The sequence below is a fragment of the Echinops telfairi genome, unplaced genomic scaffold (genome assembly GCF_000313985.2).
Source record: "Echinops telfairi isolate 266 unplaced genomic scaffold, ASM31398v2 ScPeMD7_9;HRSCAF=40, whole genome shotgun sequence".
NCBI classification, from domain to species: domain Eukaryota; kingdom Metazoa; phylum Chordata; class Mammalia; order Afrosoricida; family Tenrecidae; genus Echinops; species Echinops telfairi.
Genome location: NW_022103906.1, coordinates 3,423,233 through 3,441,050, shown reverse-complemented (window position 1 = coordinate 3,441,050; position 17,818 = coordinate 3,423,233). Strand labels below are relative to the sequence as shown.

The 17,818-nt window shown below is 37.8% G+C and overlaps 1 protein-coding gene and 1 non-coding gene across 2 annotated transcripts in view; both read right to left on the bottom strand.

Moving 5' to 3' along the window:
• DLGAP2 (DLG associated protein 2) overlaps nucleotides 1–17,818 on the bottom strand; it is a 589,152-nt gene that overhangs the window by 536,741 nt on the left and 34,593 nt on the right. The window lies entirely within an intron of this gene.
• On the bottom strand, nucleotides 1,842–2,005 carry LOC115868396. Its single transcript, XR_004045569.1, has one exon. It is a non-coding gene; the product is annotated as a U1 spliceosomal RNA (small nuclear RNA).

Here is a 17,818-nt window from a genome sequence, read left to right as displayed (position 1 = left end):
GACTTTGTGGACTGGTGTTGGGTATGGGTTAATGTTGGACTTGTGGGCTTGGGCAGCATTGGGTTGGGATGTTTTTGTGATGCACATTTTCTTTGTATAAAACTCTCTCTTATACATGAGTCGCTGTGGATTTGTTTCTTCAAAGTACCTAGACTAATACATATGCATTGTGATGAGATGTAAGAGCCCCCAAAACAAGTAGGGGGGGACAAAATAAAATAAAGTGTATTAAAAAGGTCAAGAAAGTGATAGCAAAGTATTGAGACAAGTATGGGCCCTTGTGAGTGTGGTGACCTTCACAACTATTCAGTCATATGTTGTTCACAAAACAAGTGAATCTGTGATGAGTGGGAAGCACTTCTGGTCAGTATTGAAGTGTTCTCTCCAAGAGCACAATTCACTGAGATCCAGTCAATTCTGACTCATTGCATCCCAATAGGACAAGGCAGACTGTCTTGCAAACATTTCTGAGACTGAGGCTCTCTATGGAAGTAGGAAATCTCTGCTTTCTCCTGAATAAGAGCTGTTGGTTTCAAACTGCTTATCTTGCAGTTCCCAAAGGGTGGTAGAATGAAAGTTCTCTTCCTGTGGTTACTTTTCTTTCAAAATTATCACACCAGAGACATTACAGCTTGTCAGAGGTAAGTTTTCTCTTATCCTACTAACTAAAATAATATGCAGTTATAGTTAGTTCTAACAGATGTCTCAAAAGCAACAGAAATATGGCTTTTGGGGGGGAAAATGAGGAACTGAAACCAAGGGCTCAAGTAGAAAGCAAATGTTTTGAGAATGAGGATAGCAACAAATGTACAAATGTGCCTGATACAATGGATGGATGGATGGATTGTGATAAGAGTTGTAGGAGCCCCCAATAGAATGATTAAATTAAAAAAAAACTGCTTTCAGATAGGCTCAAGGCAGCTTCTACTTTTGTTGTGAAGTACACATAGTCCAGCGCATACACTGAAAGTCCTCCCAGGATCCACTGTGTTATTCTATCTATACACATAGCACATCTGCTGTGCACGGAAATATTTCATTTTTGCAATATAGGTGCTGTTTTGCTGCTGTTGCTGTTGGGTGCCATTGAGTCAGTTGTTAATGAATGTTCCTGCAATCTGCTTCTTTTTCATACAATCGAGCTTCTTGCATTATTTGCTCTGCATACAGATTAAATGAGTGTGGTGAAAGGATACAACCTTGACACACCTTTTCTTATTGTAAAGCAGAATGCAGCTTTGTCCATGTCTGGGTTCTACAAAAGCACAATTCGATGTTCTGAAATTCTCAGGTTTGCAAAATTAGTCACACTTTGTTATAATTCACAGTCAAATGCTTTCGCCTACCGAACCAAACACAGGTACACATCTTCCTGCTATTCTCTGCTTTTAGCTAAGATCAATCTGGCACCAGCAACAGCATCTCTCTTGCAAGGCTTCTTCTGAATCCATCTTGAATTTCTGGCAGTTCCCTGTGGGTTTACTGCTGCAACCATTTTTAAGTTATCTTCAGCCACATATATCTTGTGTGTATTAATGATATAGTACCATAGCTACTTGTATTCATCTAAATTCATTGTATCTTTTCCTTTCTGTATTCTAAGTTTACTGATAAATTTAATTCACCTAAAACAACTTCATAGAAAATTACTCCCTTCTATTACGTATTACACCTACTCTGTGTTTAACAGAATTTACTGAGACTAATTCCATATTCTGCTTTCCCAATATTGCTTTATGCTAAGAGACATTATTTACCAGTACATTGATTTTTTGTGTGTTTGTGGCCATTTCCCAGTGTTCAATGATTTTATATTTTCTTTTCTTTTCTTTTTTTTTTTACAGAGGAGAACGCAAGCATAGTCCCCCACTACCACAAATTATGCAGCCGAGTTTCCCACATTTGGGAAAATTTCAGGGGCCAGCACATCCGGCGTGCAATGGATAAGCCTCGCCCTGGGAAAACCACCTTCGTGATCATGGTATCTCCCCTGCCAGGTAAGTATGAATTTTATATTTTCTACTAGAGTCAGTAGAAAATTACTTTACATATAGACTGTCATATTGACTTTAAAATACCTATGAAGCACTTATATGAGGAAAACAATATACCTTCCCCAAAAAGTTCTTGAAGACCACTTTTAATATATAGGATGAAAACTATTTTCCTGAAAGCTTAGGAAGTTGCTTATTTAGCATACACAAAGTCATTTAGGTCAAGGAAGTGTTGATACTTAGATATCTTAGATACCTAATTATTTACAATTAACATATCTAATCACTAGTCTCTCGTAATGTGAAGGTAAGTTAGCTCTGAATTTGTATCATATATATGTTAATGGTGTTTCTAGTGAGCCTTGAGAACAATTAGTTCTTTTAAATGTCTCCTTGAATTTTCCTCTACTAAATTTCTACCTCCCTCAAGAAAGTTTGTTTTCATTAGTCAAGTTCAACTTATCTCCATTTATTTTTCAAAAATTATAAACTAAAGAAAGACAAATGAGAGAAAAAAAAGAATCAAGCTTTATTAAACAAATCACTAAGATAATGAATGAGATTAAATAATGGTTTGGGTATAGCTTGCGCCAACCTAGAATATGCTAGAAGTGCAATGACCTTTGTGGATCTGTTGTGGTGTAATGGTTATGAGCTAAAACCACCCTCAGCTCCAAAGGAGAAAGTCTGGGCTTTCTACTCCCATAAACAGTTACAGTCTCTGAAACCACAGGGGTCGCTATGAGTCTGCAATCACTCAATGGCAGTTGGTTTAGTCTTTTTTTTTTTAATGATCTTTGAGGTAAATCTTGCTGAAAATCCCAGTAGGCAATTATCTCCATAGCATGACAGAAGCAGCAGCAAAGTTTACAGTTTTGTATCTGTACATATAAATATTCAAATACTATCTTGACCATCTTAATTAAGTGACCATGGTTCGTTAAGTTTATTTGAGCTCAGTTTTCTATAAACTCTAAATAATAAACATTGGAAGTTCCTAATACATAGACAGAAATGATTATTTCCTTGTTTTACTTCATCTGATTCATTTATTCAAACCTTGTGTTTGCAGCATCAAGTTTATGCTGACACAGAGCAACTCTATAGGACAGAACAGAATGACCTAAATGGAACAATCCCTCCCCGTTTCCTAAGCTGTAATCGTTCTAGGCCAGGTCTCCATATAGGGCAGATGCTGGGGCATAGGAACTATCTGCGGGTTTGAACCACCAACTTTCTTTCTATTAGCTTTTAGGCTCTTAATCAATATACCACCGGGTACCTATTGAAGATTAGAAATGTAATTCCATTAAATATTATCAAGGGTGCAAAGACAGTTTCAGTGCCCCAAATAAAAGTTCTTGGGGTAAGTGTGAGTATCAGGACCCAGGTTTACTTCATATTTAACTGTGGAGACATTTGCTTTAGAAATACCCCCTGTACTGAACTTCATTCTTATCACTCAATGCTTATTTGCTTAAGTGTTCAAGTTATTTTTAATTTGGACAAAGAGAATGGTGAATCTTAGCCCGTAGCTTGGATTCTGCTATACTTAGTTTTATTTTGCTTTTTTAATTTTTCTCTCCACAGTCATTTTATTTAAAATTTTGTAGAACAACTTGAACTAGAACACTAAACTAAAACATATATTGTAAATATTAAAACCATTTGGTATTAAATTATACAAGAATTAGTGGAATGATTCCAGGATCTTATTGATTAAAAATAATCCAGATTATAAAATTAAGGTTTACATTTTACTCATTACATTAATTTTTTCCAACCATGAAGTTAGTCAGTTTTTATCGAGTACATATCCACTCCCGTGTTAAGGCTAGAGATAGAGCCAGGTCTTTAATCTCATGGGCATGAGACCAGGGTCGTTATGGGAGACCCTGTGTCTATATTTATGCTGTGCAGTTCCCTTCCTGAAATTTTTAATATGCCTGGTTTCTTTGGTGCTCTGTTCACATAGTGTGTGGGTAATACTATGTGGTTTTCAGTAACATGCCTGCCTTGTGCCCAGGATGCTTGCACTCAGGACTATGTGTTTGATTTAAGGATTTTCTGTCATCCTCAGGGGGGTTGTGCTTTCTGCATGAAATCCAGTGGACAATGTAGGGTGGGTGTGAACAGAGGAGACAGATGCAGTTCTTTCCTTGTCACCGAATTTGCCTGTAACATCCACATGTCCTGTGAACAGAATCCCAGTGGAGGGTACAACCTGACCTAACACAGGTCCAATGTTGTGTGGATGTACACCACAACTTCTCGGTGCCTCATGTGCCGTGAAAATCAGAACTGGCTTCAAATGCGGAAAGTAAGCAGGGCTTTGAAAGGAAAACAACCAAAGGAGCTTAATCGTGTTTTCTTACTTATCGTACTTCCCTGTATTGCCCAACCATTGAGCCCTGAAACTGGGAGTGCAGGAGCGGTACAGTTATCATTCTCAACTTTTAAAGGGCAGTTAGAAGTTCCAGTCCATCCAGAAGCATCTAGGGAACAAAACCAAACTAGAGATTTACTTCTGAAAAACCATCCATTAAAATCCCGAGGAGCTCACGTTGTGAGACAGAGGGGTGCAGTGAGTCAGAGGACAAGCGGAGCTCGGCCACCCTGTCTCGTCCTCTCCTTCCTTCTCTGCTGACACATGAGGACGCAGAACGCAGAGCATGGTTGCACAACGTGTGCGTGAGAAGAAGTGAAATTCAAATTCTCGCGCGTGGCCACTAAGTCGATGCCAACTCACAGCAACCCTCTAGGATTGGCAGAACTGCCTCTGTGAGTTTCTGAGCCTGTAAGTCTTTCAGTAGAAAGCCCCATCTTTCTCCGCCGAGTGGCTGGTGGTTTTGAACTGCCGCCTTGAGCATCACAGCCCCTCGCCTAACCACCACCCCACCAGGGATCCCGAAAGTCAAACAGTTACGTTACTTTTGCGTAGCATTTTTCTTTACTGTTCTAGTAAGAATAAAATATATACATGTTTAAGTGTTGAAAAACAAATTGTGAACTATCAATGACCATTGAAATAAGTGGTCAGAGTTCATTTTTAAAACCGTCAATGCACACTACAAAGATGAACAGGAAAATCCCTGTTAATATCAACTTTTTATTTTTATTTACTTTAAATGGAAAATAAAAATTCTGAGGACAAATTAAGACAAAATGGAAGAAAGAAAAATAGTTTTTATATAAGTCCCTTTAACAGTACCTTTTTCAGCTTATTGGAAAGGAAGTCCCATATTTTCCTTTTGCATTGTCCCCACAGATTTCATAGATTACCCAGGAAACATCCACGTACATTTTCACTTGCCTTACAGTTTAGTTTAACTATTGTTAAAACTATAATAAAACAAAAACCAAATAAAACCAACTAAACTCATTGCCATTGCGTTAATTCCTAGGGACCCACTAGAACAGGGTAATATTGCTCCTTAAGGGCTTAACATTGAGGTAATTCCTACTATCCCTATAAAGCAGAGTAATATTGCTCCTTAAGGGTTTCTAAAACTCTAAATATTTACAGAAGCAGTTGCCTAAATGTATCCCATGGACTGACTAGTGGGTAAGCCACTGTGCCCTCAGAGTTCCTTGAAACTACTGTAAGTATTACAAAATGCTAGCATTGGGGCTAGTGGTAAAATAGGAACCTGAGTCAGGAAGTGCGTTTTGGGTTGGGCTGCTAACCACAAGGTCAGCAGTTTGAAACTATCAGCCTCTCTGAGGCAGAAAGACAAGACTTTCTACTCCCATAAAGATATACAGCCTTAGAACCCCCAAAGGATGGTTCTATTCTGTTCTATGGGGTTTCTATGAGTTCGATCAACTCAATGCAGTGACCTATTTATTTATTTATTTAGGGACACTAAAGTCATGGTGTATGTTAGGGGAAATCTCAGAAGGATATTTAGATAGCATCTATCACAGAAATGTATATTTTTTCTCTCTGAAGAAAACCTATTTTTATTTATTCAGATATACCAACAGGGTTGGTATAAACTTTTTAGATATTATTGCCCAGCAATATAGTGAATAGCATATAGAACCTTTGCTTAAGCATCATTTTTCAGACACCTGTCTTTATCCATTTAGATGAAGCCAATGTGGGACATTGGTTAAGCACGGATCGGCCCGTAGAAAGATCAGATGCGTGAAACAACCAGCTGCTCCATGGGAGACATTTTCCGTAATGTGCTCTGTAAAGACTGCAGATGGACAAATGTCATGGAACAGTTCTATTCTGTTCTATATGGTGGCTATCAGTAAGAATTGAGTCAATGTATTGATTCCTTAAAGAGATTTACTATGCATCCCAAAGAAAGCACAAGTTGATAAAGTTTGGCTGAACTAGCAGTTTACATGCATACCTTTATGAAGAAAATAAAAGATTATTCAAACATCCCAATTCCTGAAACCATAGAAAAATCATAAAAGCGCATTTAAAGAATAGAAAGTTCCAAAATTTTCTACACTTGTTTGGCTGTAGCTTTGCTGTGCCTGATCAGAACACCAATACTGGTAGAGATTTGAGGATATTTCCCTTCATGTGGAATGTGGACTATACTGCCTCCATTATTGAGTAAAAGACATAGGAAACCTTCTGAGCTTTCACTCCAGATGTCCTGAAATATCTATCTAACTGCAATTTTAAACATCTAAGTGTAGTCTTGCTCAAAAGAAAAAAAATTTTTTCAAAGCAGTAATACTGTGTGAGAAGCAGAGAGAAGGTCTTTTTGTTGAAGTTAAGTTTCTAAGATTTGAAAGATGATATATTTGTATTAGGTGAGGCAAAATTAGAGCATTTCAGGAAAACACATAATAACTATAAGAAGCCTATATCAAGAGAAAAATCTGGCAGTTCAGAAATTCAGAATATTGATAGCATAGTTTAAGACATTTGTTAATCTCTAATTTCTGGTGTAATTAATTTCAAGGCCAGCAGTTCAAAACCAACAGCGTCTTCTTGAAAGAAAGACAGGGTTTTCTATTCCCCTAAAGAGTCACGGTCTCAGAAATGCAGGGGTGCACTCCTATCCTGTTTTATCTGGTCATGATGAGTGGGAATCCACCCCAGATCTAAGACTCTCTCTCTCTCTCTCTCTCTCTCACACACACACACACACACACACACACACACACACAGACACCCCAGAAATGTATACTTCTTAAATTCTAGGCTTATTGATTCATTCTTAATATCTCTACTCTTTAGAGAAAAGAAAGTTAGCCCATTAGTTCATTGGACTGTAAAGAGGAGTATTGTAGATAAAATCGTTTACACCTTTCTAATCTTTAGTGGTTGTGGATTGAATTGTGCCCTCAAAAATATGTACTGCAAATCCTAGCCTCTGTGCCTATGTTTACAATCCCAATTGGGAAGAAGTGTCTGTGTTTATTTATGGGACAGAATTCATGTAGGGTGTGCTTTGGTTAGTCTCTTTTGAGGTATAAAAGAGATTAAACAAGCAAATAAGAAAACAGACACAGATGCTATGCCACATAAGATTCTCCAGAAACAGAAGCTCAGAGGAGATATATATATTAAATCCCAACTAAAAATAAAAAAAGAAAAGAAAAGAAATTCCTGCAGAACCAGCAGAGGAAGAAATCCTGTCCTTTAGAGCAAGCATCCTAAATTTGGATTTCTGGCTTCCTAAACTGGGAAAAAACATATTTCTCTTTGTTAAAGTCATCCATTAATGGTCTTTTCACTATAATAGTACTATAAAAAAATCAAAGACATTAGTGATTTAGGAAGGGTAGGAAAAGATAAAACATTGTTCAGAATGTCTTGTACATATTAAGTTCTTAGTAATTAAAAGATTGATAAATGGCCAAAAAAAAAAGGAATGACCTTAAAGAAGCAGAATATAATTTCACCCAATGGAATTCTTGATACAATGACACTTGTTTTCTACACCATAAAATTTGAAAATGCTCCTATGGTAAATGGCTCTAACTTTAGGGTTGCGAAAAATGATATTTTGTACAATATCTTAAATTTTTATCAAAAGTATATACTTGTTCTATATAAAAACATACTGAATGATTATAGGTTTATTATGGACAATAATGTAGGTGTAGGTTGAAAAACCATACAAAAGAGACTGGAGATGTACAAATGATGCAATCTCAGACAAAATTATCTGTAGTCCAACTGAAAGTGGATTGTTATTGAATTAAAAGTATTGATCTGTTGTTATTGGGTAGAGAACAATTGTTTGTCCTAATTCAGAAAAGGTTAAGTAATGCTCAAAAGTAGTGTAACAATAAACATTGAATATTCAAAAGACAGAGTTATGAGTAGTATTTTGCCTTTCTATATTAACATTTCAATTTAAACTAAGTTAAAGAACCCTAGAAATAGATATAACTTTTTATGTCTGCTGTTGATAACAAATATCCATTTTACATGGAAAATAATACCAAGTTCACTAATGTAAAGAGACAGCAACTTATTCAGTACCCACACATTAACCTTCTGAAGCAATCACTATTACCTTTGGAAAAGAGGTCGGGTATATATAATAAACACGGAGTTAAGCAAAATGATCCATGAAATACTCTCATCTCAGTCAGTAATATAGTCATGCTTTTTGCTAAGGTGGTAAAATAGCTAAAAAAATCAGAGAATCTTATGTTTTTCCCATACAACACACATAATACAAAGCTACCCTGGCCATCAAAGACAGAGACTAGCTGATCTCAGCATAGGTGTTACACTGCGTTCGATCTGAGAAATGTATTCTAGTATCTACCACAACACACAGATCATTGATGCGATAGAGCTCATCAAGGAGTGAAAAATAATAAATCTAATTTATCAAGAAGGAAATCATTACAAAACAGGCCTAATTACAGCCCTCTGTCCTCCGCCAGAATTCTGGAATCAGAAATTTACTAAATTTCTTATTTTACAGGGGAATGGTCTTCTGAAGACGTGCTTAGGTTTGTACTTGTTTCCAGACATCCTGAAAGGGGCTGAAATTCCTGCTTAACCATCAGACGCACACACAGCTGTCATTCCAATCAGTACCCTCTAAGAGGTACATACTACGCTCAACATAAAAGGAAAATCTATAACATGTTCAAAATTATACTCATATAATCTGCCTCTTCTCTGCCTTTCTGATTTTACCCACTGAGGTTTTCCACTTTGATGACATCAATCCAGAAACCTTGCCCTTCTTGTTGTTTCTTATGTGATCTATGTTTCAATTCTGTCTCTAATGTCTGTCTTTTGATATATTATGGCCTAGACTATCCTTCTAAAACCTCCAAACTCTTGCCTCTTTCCATCATTTTGATCTGCATTTAAAGGTCAGCTCCTTAGAGAAGTGTCCTATTCAATGGTAATGAGATCCTTCCATCACTCTTCATTCCATTTTCTTCATAGCTCATCAAAACTTATATTTTATGCTGACTTTTTAATTTAGTAAATAGACAGTAGAATGTAATAAACTCTATGAAACTAGTGATTTTAAACTTTTCAAAACATTACTATAAAGAAGAACAACAATAATCCAAATCTGTTGCCACTGAGGTGATTCCAACTCATAGTGATTCTATGGAGGCTTCCCGAGGTTGTACATCCTTCTCTCCTGGAGGGGTTGGTGGATTTGAATTGATAGATTTGCAGTTAGCAGTCCAGGGCTGGCCCAGCAGCACCACCATCTCACTCATAGTGACCGTGTAGGACAGGGTAGTCCTGACCCTGTGAGTTTATAAGACTGTAACACTTTAGGGGAGCAGAAAGACCTATCTTCCTCCTGAGGAGATCCCTGGTAGTTTGGAACTGCTAACCTTGAAAACTGCAGCCTAATGCGTAACAACTACACCACCAGGGTTCCCACACCAACATAGTCACAGTAACATAATAAACGAATACTTTTTTGTTCTTTATATTGGCTTATGCAATATCTAGTATAATCCCCTGTAAAATAGAGATACTGGACAGACAAATAAATGAATGCATAAGAAAATAGATGAGTTGAGAGATAAATCAAATCCTAGATAAATCAATAAGTAAAAAAATAAATTGAGAAATAAATCCTTTACAAGTAGCATCTTCAAGTGTCATGTATGTTTCACCAATTAGCTGTCCTTTCATGAATCTTTTATTTGAATTTTACTTAGAGGAGATAGCCTATTTATTTTGTACACATTATGAGAAATATTGTAAAAATGACCTGGAGAAATTAGTTCATAATTGAGTAGCTCACTAGAGCAGCATCAACACACAGATCTCCTGATCCTCACAACAAAGAAGGTGGACTGCAGTCGGGCACCAGCCACAAACGCTCCCACCTCAGGCCAGAGACAGTGCGAGGGAGCCAAGAGTTCAACCCAAGCCTGCTCTTGCAGCACCATCAATTCCTCCATGTTCCCTTGTCTCTGGAAACTAGCGAATGTGGAATCTATTGTTTGCAACAGAGTCCAATGAACACATCTTGTACATTTCCTCAAACTGCAGAGAGCAGCTTCTACATGTATTGTAATTTTACAGACACAAAAAAACCTCGTTAATTCTGTGATTGGTCTTCATCTCAAAATATACAAGGACATTGTGATCCTCTGTAAATAAAAAGTGATATAATTAGTTTTGGCCTTACAAATATCATTCTGCCAGCTTTTGGAGAAGACATTGGAAAGAATAAGGGCTAGAAGAATAAGGCAGTTAGTTGCTAATATTGAATTAGAAAGATATCCAAATACATTCTAAATTTGACACAAACACATATATGAGGGTATGCCAAAAAGTACTGCTACTACAGATCCATTTAATAAACACACAAGTGTATCTTGCACAAAATGTATTTAAACACATTTCTACAATCAGGGAATGGCTATAGAGAAATTCTATTAGTATTGAACTTACTTTAGTCTCATTAGGGAACGTTCCAGAGAAACACAGGAAAAAGTCCAATCCAAAGCAGTGACTTCTGAAGGGATCTAAGTGACCAGTTAAATTGAACGCAGAGGGATTAGCTCAAAAGAATATTCTGATTTTGGCATTCCAAAGGGGTCCTCTTGAGAGTTGTTATCGAAGGACATAGGATAACCACTCAGGAAAATTATGAAGTTTTAAGAAAAATTCAAACTGCACTGATGAGAGGGAAGAAAAAAACCAGGAAGGTTGTGTCAAGAATTTTTTTCTCCATTAAAATGCACCTGGTAGTTTTTTGAGGGTAGTAAGGGCTCTTCTTTGATAAATCCATTGGGAAACCTACTTCATCCACTTATAGCCATGATCATAACCCTCAGACCTCGTTTTGGTCCCGATACTTAAAGAACATTGAACAGGAACACAATTTCATGCTAAGACAGCCATTTCCATGAGGTGCACATTTTCAGAGAAGGGTAAGAAAGTTGGAAGCACCGACTTTAGTCATATGTAGCCTTTGAAGGGGAACATGTTGAGAAATCACAGCTTCACATTTTGATGCTTTTGTTTAATAGTATTCTAGGTTTCTATGTTATTGGTAATTTTGAATAATAGATAATCATATACTATGCCAGGAATGACAAATCCAAAATTAATGGCATTGATCAAACTATTGAACTGTATGATTTGTGAATTATATTCTAATAAAACTGTTAAATTAGGGAAAAAAAGCAATTTGAAAAGAGGGGAAAAAGCATTTCAAGATGTATTTTGAAGTACAGTACTGTGTATGATAATAAAATGCCAACAAGAAAGTTCAGTTAATATAACTAGTATTTAAATGTACATACCAAACACTAATGCTAATGATGAGGATATTGAAGTAGTCAATTTTTAAAATGCATGAACTGTAATTTACACAGAAACTCATCAAATGGAATATGCAGCGATCAAATTGACAATACGTCCAAGAAGATATGATAGAGAAGCTCAATCTAAGCAGCGCAGAGGAGGCCAAGCAACAGTGGGCAAGAGACTATGACTTGTTCAGATGTCAGTTCATGCTGAAGTTGAAAAAAAATTAAAACAAGCCCATAGGAGGCAAAAATACTGCCTCAAATATATCCCCCCTGAATTTTGAGAGCATCTTAAGAACAGATTTTACACATTTAAAACTAATAACTGAGGTCTTGACGAACTGTGGGATAACATCAAAAACATAATACCTGTAGAAAGCAAAAGATATTTAAAAACAAAAAGAATGATGAAAACGGATTTCAGAAGACACTCTGAAGCTTGCTCTTGAATGTAGAGTAGCTAAAGCAGATGAAAGCAAATGATGAAGTATAAGAGCTGAATAGAAAATTCAAAGGACTTGAAAAGACAAAATAAATAATTACAATAAATGTGCAAAGATCTGGATTTAGAAAGCCAAATGAGATGAATATACCCAGCACATCTCAAGCTGAAAGAACTGAAGAAAAAATTCAGGATTTAAAGTACAGTATCAAAGGATTCTATTGACAAAATACTGATTGATGCAAGAACCATCAAAAGGCAATGGGAAATACACAGTCCATGTATCAAAAAGAACTGATCAATAATCATCCATGTCAAGAGATTAAAAAACTATCAAAAACCAATAACACTGAAGGAATAATTCAAGGTTCCCTAAAAGCATTAGCAAAAGACAAGACTGTAGGAAATGATTCAACAAGTTGATGAAGTGGTAGAAGCACTCACTCACCTATGCCAAGAAAATTGAAAGACAGCTACATGGCCAACTAACGGGAAGAGATGTATATTTGTGCTCATTATAAAGAAAAGTCGGATTTGTAAGGTAGAATTGGGGTCAGGATAGTGTGTGTGTTGGGGGCAGCATTAAAGTACTAGAGGAAAGTTGTGTGTTTCATCAGTGTTTGCACCTGACTGTCTCCTCCCTTCCTTATGATCCTTATGAAAAGGGATGTCCAATTTTCTACAGATGGGATTTGGGTTGCCACTCTGTCCGCCCTCTCATTAACATCGATATGATATTTTTTGTTTTGTTTTGAGTCTTTGATGCCTGATACCCGATCCCATCAATGCCTCATGGTCAGGCTGGTGTGCTTCTTCCATGTAGGCTTTGTTGCTTTTCAGTTAGATGACCAGTTGTTTATCTGCATGCCTTTAAGACCACAGACACTAAAGCTTTTGATAGCTTTGCACCATCAGCTTTCTCCACCACATTTAATTATGGACCCATTTTGTCTTCAGCAATCATGACAGGGAAGGTGAGCATCACAGAGTGCTGTGTTAGTAGAACAAAGTATTCTTGCATTGAGGGAGCACTTGAGTGGAGGCCCAGTGTCCATCTGCTGCTTAACACTTAACAAATAAATATATGTACATAGTTTTCATTATATATACATGTATTTACATTTATACATGCCTGTACTTAGACCTCTATAAATGTCCTTTGCCTCCTAATACTTTCCTCTATTTCTTTTTACTTTCCCCTTATCCCACTATCATGTTCAGCCTTCATTTGGGTTTTGGTCATTCCTCTCGGCTACATTGCCCTTGATCAAGTCTCCCTGCCTCCCACCTACCCCACCTCCCCTCTGGTATCCTATGCCCTCCTTGTCATCAATTTTAGATTCCTTGCTCTTTTCTCATCCCTGGGTTTGTTGGCACCCCTTTTCCTTTCCCCCCTCCCCCTCTCCCATACACTGGTACAGAGAAGAGCTCAGAACAGAGGGAATCCAGGACAGACAAACCCCTCAGGACCAACAATGAGAGTAGCGATGCTAGGAGGGTAAGGGGGGAGTAAGGGGAACCTATCACAATGATTGACATATAACCCCCTCCCAGGGGGAGAGACAGCAGAAAAGTGGGTGAAGGGAGACAGCGATCAGTGTAAGACATAAAAAATAATAATAATTTATAAATTAACAAGGGTTCATAAGGGAGGAAGGATTGGGGGGGTGGGGAATGAGGAGCTGATACCAAGGGCTTAAGTAGAAAGAAAATGTGAAAATGATGATGGAAACACATGTACAAATGTGCTTGACACATATGGATATATGTATGGATTGTGATAAGAGCTCTAAGAACCCCTAATAAAAATGATTTTAAAAAGAATGAAAAGTCACCCAACAGCATCTGGCAATTATCAAACAATATCATTAATATTGCATGTGAGTAAAATTTTGCTGAAGGTCATTCAACAATGGTTACATCAGTACATCTACAGGAAGCTGCCGGAAATTCATGCCAGATTCAGATGAGGACACAGCGAGGAATATCATTGTTGATGTTAGATGGATTTTGGCTGAAAGTAGAGAGTACCAGAAAAATGCTTACTGTGTCACTCCAGATGACAGCTCAGGGAGATAGACATGTCTGATCAGAGCACACATGAGCAAATAAAAGGGGAGGAAGAGAGAGTGGAACACAACCTGGCCCACCAACCCCTACTCAGAGCATTCAATGCACAGAGAGTACCATAGGGCCAGCCCTACTAGGAGACACAATGTGCTACGGGGGAAAACACTGGAGACACAATGCGGGAATTGTACCTGATCTGACCCCACCAAAACAAGGGAAACACTAAGGGCGTGAAAAGAACAATAAGGGGAGCAGAGCAAAGAAGTCCCCAGGGAATACCAAAAATAGACTTTGGGGCCCGGCAAGGCACCCCATCAGACTTGACCAGAAAAAACTCCTGAAGGACAACAAGCAGACCTTGAAGTATTTATAGGCTTTTCTATTTTTGTTGTTATTGGTTTTTGTTTTCTTTTCTTTTGTTGCTTTGTTTTGTTCTGTCATGTTTTTGTGGATATTATTATCTCTGCATGACTATCTAAATAAGATATATGGGATAAACAATCTAGAGGAGAAAAGAACAGAACCGATGGTTATGGGGGACATGGAGAAGGGGGAGGCAGGGGATAGGAAGTGGGTGTTAACAAACCCAGGGGCAGGGGAACAACAAGTGATCTAAAATTGATGGCAAGGAGGGTGTAGGAGGCCTGGTAGGGCTTGATCAAAGGCAATGTAACCGAGAGGAATTACTGAAAGCTGAATATGATAAAGGAAAGTAAAAGGAAATAGAGAAAAGAGCTAGGAGGCAAAGGGCATTTATGGAGGTCTAAATACAGGCTGGTACATATGTAAATAGATTTTTATATGCTCATGGGGAAATAGATCTATGTACATCTATTAATAGATTGAGTATTAAGGTAACAGAGGGACATAGGGCCTCTACTCAAGTACTCCCTCAATGCAAGGACACTTTGTTCTATTAACCTGGCATTCCGTGATGCTCACCTTCCCGACATGATTGCTGAAGACAAAGTGGGTGCATAAGCAAATGTGGTGAAGAAAGCTGGTGGTGCCTGGCTATCAAAAGATATAGCATCTGGGATCTTAAAGGCTTGAAGATAAGCAGCCATCTAGCTGAGAAGCAACAAAGCCCACATAGAAGAAGCACACCAGCCTGTGTGATCATAAGGTGTGGATGGGATCAGGTATCAGGTATCAAAGACCCAGAACAAAAAAAACACCTCACTGTGGATGAGATGGAGTATGGAGTGGAGACCCAAAGCCCATCTGTAGGTAACTAGACATCCCCTAACAGAAGGGTCACGAGGAGGAGACGAGCCAGTCAGGGTGCAGAATAGCACCTATGAAACACAACTTTCCTCTAGTTCTTTAATGCTTCCTCTCCCCCACAGTAATGACCCCAATTTTACCTTACAAATCTGGCTACACAAGAGCATGTACACTGGTACAGATAAGAGCTGGAAATATAGGGAATCCAGGACAGATAAACCCCTCAGGACCAATATTACGAGCAGACATACCAGGAATGTAAGGGGAAGGTTGGGAGCGATGATCTATATAGCTCCCTCCCAGGGGGATGGACAACAGAAAAGTGGGTGAAGGGAGACATTTGTCAGTGTAAGACATGAAAAACTAATAATAATTTATAAATTATCAAGGGTTCATGAGTGAGGAAGTGTGGGGTAGAGAGAGGAAAAATGAAAAGCTGATGCCAAGGGCTCAAGTAGAAAGCAAATGTTTTGAGAATGATGAGGGCAACAAATGTACAAATGTGCTTGACATATGGATGCATGTATGGATTGTGATGAGTTTTATGAGCACCCAATAAAATTATGTTTTTTAAAAAGTTATTTCCAAACTTTAAAGTATTCAAATGCAACTGTGACATTTATTGGTTATGATTTTGAGAAAGTACTTAAACTAAGGCTCACTTTCTTTGCTTCCAAATTTAAGATAATAGTAGGGTTAAAGTAAGTATCTAATGAAATAATGATTAGAAAGTTCTTGGCATATGATACCAATGTTTATTATTTTTATTTTATGGTAAATTAATTATGTATGATTTTATAATGAAAATGGACATGGTTGTGCAATGCAATGAGGTGACTAATAGTGCAGACATTGGAGTCAAATAAACCTGGGTTTAAATCCTGAGAAAAGATCAAGGATGGCAGGTTTCAGTATGAAGGACAACTCAATGTAAAGAAAAGAAAACAAACAAAATCCTCACGATGGAAACGCTAGACATGATTAACGGTTCAAGCATCAAAGCTGTCAAGTATTACATTGGGTAAATTTGTGGCACAAAACATCTTTAAAACGTTGACGAGCAACTCTGTCGGTTTTTAGAAGAAAGAGTGCCTGATGGTATTCACTGTATTTCCGACGGCTTTCAATGCACGTGAATAGTGGACACTGCATAAAGAAAATTACAGGATCATATGTATGTATTTTAGTCATGGTATTACCAAAGAATATTTGAAGTCCAATTGGCTGCCAGAAGAATAAACAAATCTTTGCTGAAGGAAGACAATCAGAATGCTCCCTAGATGCCAGGATGGTAAGATTTCATCGCATGTCATCAGGAGAGACCAGTCCTGGGAAAAGGACATCATGATTGGTAAAGTGGAAGTGGAAAAAAAAATCAAAGACGGAAGACTCTGAAGGAACTGGATTATCATCGTGGCACAGTGGCTGCAGCAATAAGTTCAAGCATAAAAACTATTGTGAGGCTGGTGGAAGGGCAGCTGGTGGTTCACTCTGTTATGCAAAGGGTTACTGGCACTCAAGGGCCCAACAACAGCACAACATGGTTTTACAGAAATACTCTGCGAATTGTCATTTCCAGAAATGAAGTGAATTATTATTTTTATAACAGTTTTCACATTGCAAAGAAAATTAAATAAAGTGCGTTAATATCTTGGTATTCAGTTATGTATACTACTGTCAAAATCAAGGCTATATGCTAATCTGAGGAACACATCTCTAAGGTGCTAACAGAATTTCAAAACAACGTTCTTGTATATGAGAGTTTACAAAGATAAATTTAATCAAGGTCAGAAATGCAGATAAGGTTTTAAGCACATGCTTTCATTTTTGTTTATTTATTGCTTTGTAATTGTTTCCTAAGTGAAATGGACCTAGGTGCATATATTTATAGGTTTAGTAGTAGGGTGGCAGGTGGACCTTGGGCCTCCTCATGCGCATTCCCTTAATACAAGAGCACCTTGCTCAGCTAAATGGTCATTTCATGATACCCACCTTCCCGACATGATCGCTGAAGACAGACGTATGCGTAAGCAAATGGGGTGAAGAAAGCTGATGGTGCCCGGCTATCAAAAGATATAGCATCTGGGGTCTTAAAGGCTTGAAGGAAAACAGGTGGCCATCTAGCTCAGAAACAACAAAGTCCATAGAGAAGAAGCACACAAACCTGTGTGAACACGAAGTGTTGAAGGGATCAGGTAGCAGAGATCAAAGAACAAACACCGTCATTGTGTGATCACCTTCCCCACATAAACACTGAAGACGAATGTGTGCATAAGTAAATGTGCTGAAGAAGGCTGATGGTGCCTGGCTATCAAGACCTATAGCGTCTGGGGACTTAAAGACT